The sequence below is a fragment of the Barbatula barbatula genome (assembly GCF_947034865.1).
Source record: "Barbatula barbatula genome assembly, chromosome: 7".
Taxonomy (NCBI): domain Eukaryota; kingdom Metazoa; phylum Chordata; class Actinopteri; order Cypriniformes; family Nemacheilidae; genus Barbatula; species Barbatula barbatula.
This window is the reverse complement of record NC_136770.1, coordinates 6,300,199-6,302,409: the sequence shown is the minus strand read 5'-3', so window position 1 is coordinate 6,302,409 and position 2,211 is coordinate 6,300,199.

The window sequence follows — 2,211 nt, the reverse complement described above, 5'->3', positions numbered from 1 at the left end:
GAGTTTATGTTGTTTGTTCACCATAATGAGCTAGTTTTATTTTAGTAAGCACGTTTAGTTAGTGCATCTTACATAAAGCCACTTATCTTTGAACAATATATTCAACAGTTTAGTGTAAACGCTGGAATACAGTACATAACACAACTTGTATGAAAATAAATATCATCGTTATTCATGAAGTAACATTACAATTAGGAATGCAGCGATATGTAAATGCTGGCCGGTAAAAGATTACCGATACTTCTTTAACATTGGAAGCTGATAACTGATAAATTGGCCGATATGCAGTATCCAAATAATATAAAATAACACAAGACTGAAGCAAAAGGCAAAAGTGGACCGCTTTTATTTGAAAACATTCACTGCAGAAAACAAGGTAACCATAAGTTCCATTCTTTACCCTTAAAATCATGTACAAAGCCTCATTTGCGATTCTTTAACCTTCAAACTTTTCATTTTAGTTTTTAGATGTTCTTTCAGGGCAACCCAGAACAATATGCTTTTGTTCATATAATTTACACATTCATAAATACTGTATCTACATAATGCTAGCAACATCAAGCATGTTTTGCTAATATCAGACAGAAAGACTGTACTGTATTTTAACTGTGAGCAGCAAGCAGCTGAAGAAGTTTAACCAGAGGAAATAATTTATGATTTAATATATCGGCCTATATGTTATTATCTGCCGATACCGATAACATTAATTACACTGTATTATACAACATTCATATATTCAGTTCCTTTAAAAATCCTTGTACAAATAAAATAGTTGTTTATTGTTTCAAAGCAGCTTTAAATGAAAAAAGGTAAATATGTATACAGTAGTATGTACAAATACATGTGTTCAAGTGTAAATGTAGCAACTGTATTGGACTGCCCCAAACTAAATAGAAATTTTGATATTGCATTAGTAATTTCCATCAGACGATTAGTAATGTCGAGTGCAGGGGATTTGACCTACGAGCTGAATCCAGACTAGTACAACCTTCATCTGTGATATTGCAGAACCTCAGGATGTAACCGTAGCAAACGTTATGGGGCGGTTTCCCGGACAGGGTTTAAGCCTAGTCCCAGACTCGAAAACAACGTACAACGCATATCTTAAAATATATCTCAATACATATGTTTGTAAAGTGCGTTTTAAAAATGCCTAAATATCCTTATTTAGCTAAAACCTAGTCCTGATTTAGGCTAATCTCTTTGGGGGAAACCGCCCCAATGAGTTTTAAAATAAAACGGGCTACTGTGAACAATAAGTGGAAGTAGGATCAGAAATTGTATATTTAATCTTACTCCAGTTTACATTAGGATTCGCCAGTACAGAAGAGAGCGGCTCCACTCCCGAATCCCTTAGATTATTATCAGATTCAATTCTGTCAGGTGTGAGAGGTTTGATCTCATAGAACTACAACCACACAACAGAGACACGCAGTGTGTTCACACAGATCAAAAGGAGTTGTTGTCATTCATGTGTTTGAGTTTTATTTCAATTCATCATAAGATTTAAAAGCACAAACACAAAACACTTTATCATAATCTTACATCAGTTTCTCCAGGTGACAGTAAGGATTCTTCAGTCCAGGTAAGAGCAACTTCACTCCTAAATCTTCTAGATTATTCTGAGATAGATTTAGTTCTCTCGGGTGCGAGGGGTTGGATGTAAGAGCTGAAGATAGAGCAGTACAGCCTACAACTGTAATAGAACACACTTTCAACCTGTAGAGAACCGAGAAACAAACTTCACCCTCGGTTTCTTGATCAGCTCTTTAAAACATACACATTTTAAATGTAAATTGTGTGGCAAACAGCTAAAAACAGAATTGTCACCCACTTAAAATTGTGTTCTTATTGTTTTTGTATATAAATGTGTGGCTGACGGAGGGAAAACATCACTTACAGCGGGTTGTCAAACTCCTCTTAGGGTAAAGGCCGGATGGAAAGAAAAGTCTATCCGAATCACCTTTTTTAAACCATATTGCACCAAATCACAAATGAATTAGCAAGAAAGACGTACTGTTCTGTAAAAGGTGCATAGATCATAAATAAATCCTCAGAACTGTTCAATAACACTCTTATTCCTCTTAGTAAAGGAATTTAGTTGTTGACGTGCGCGTGCCATTCGGAGATGATAGGTTCTAAAGATCAAACCCCAGTCAGTCTCTGAACACAAACTTTAAGTTCTGGGAGGATCTGCATCATCTCTCGCCA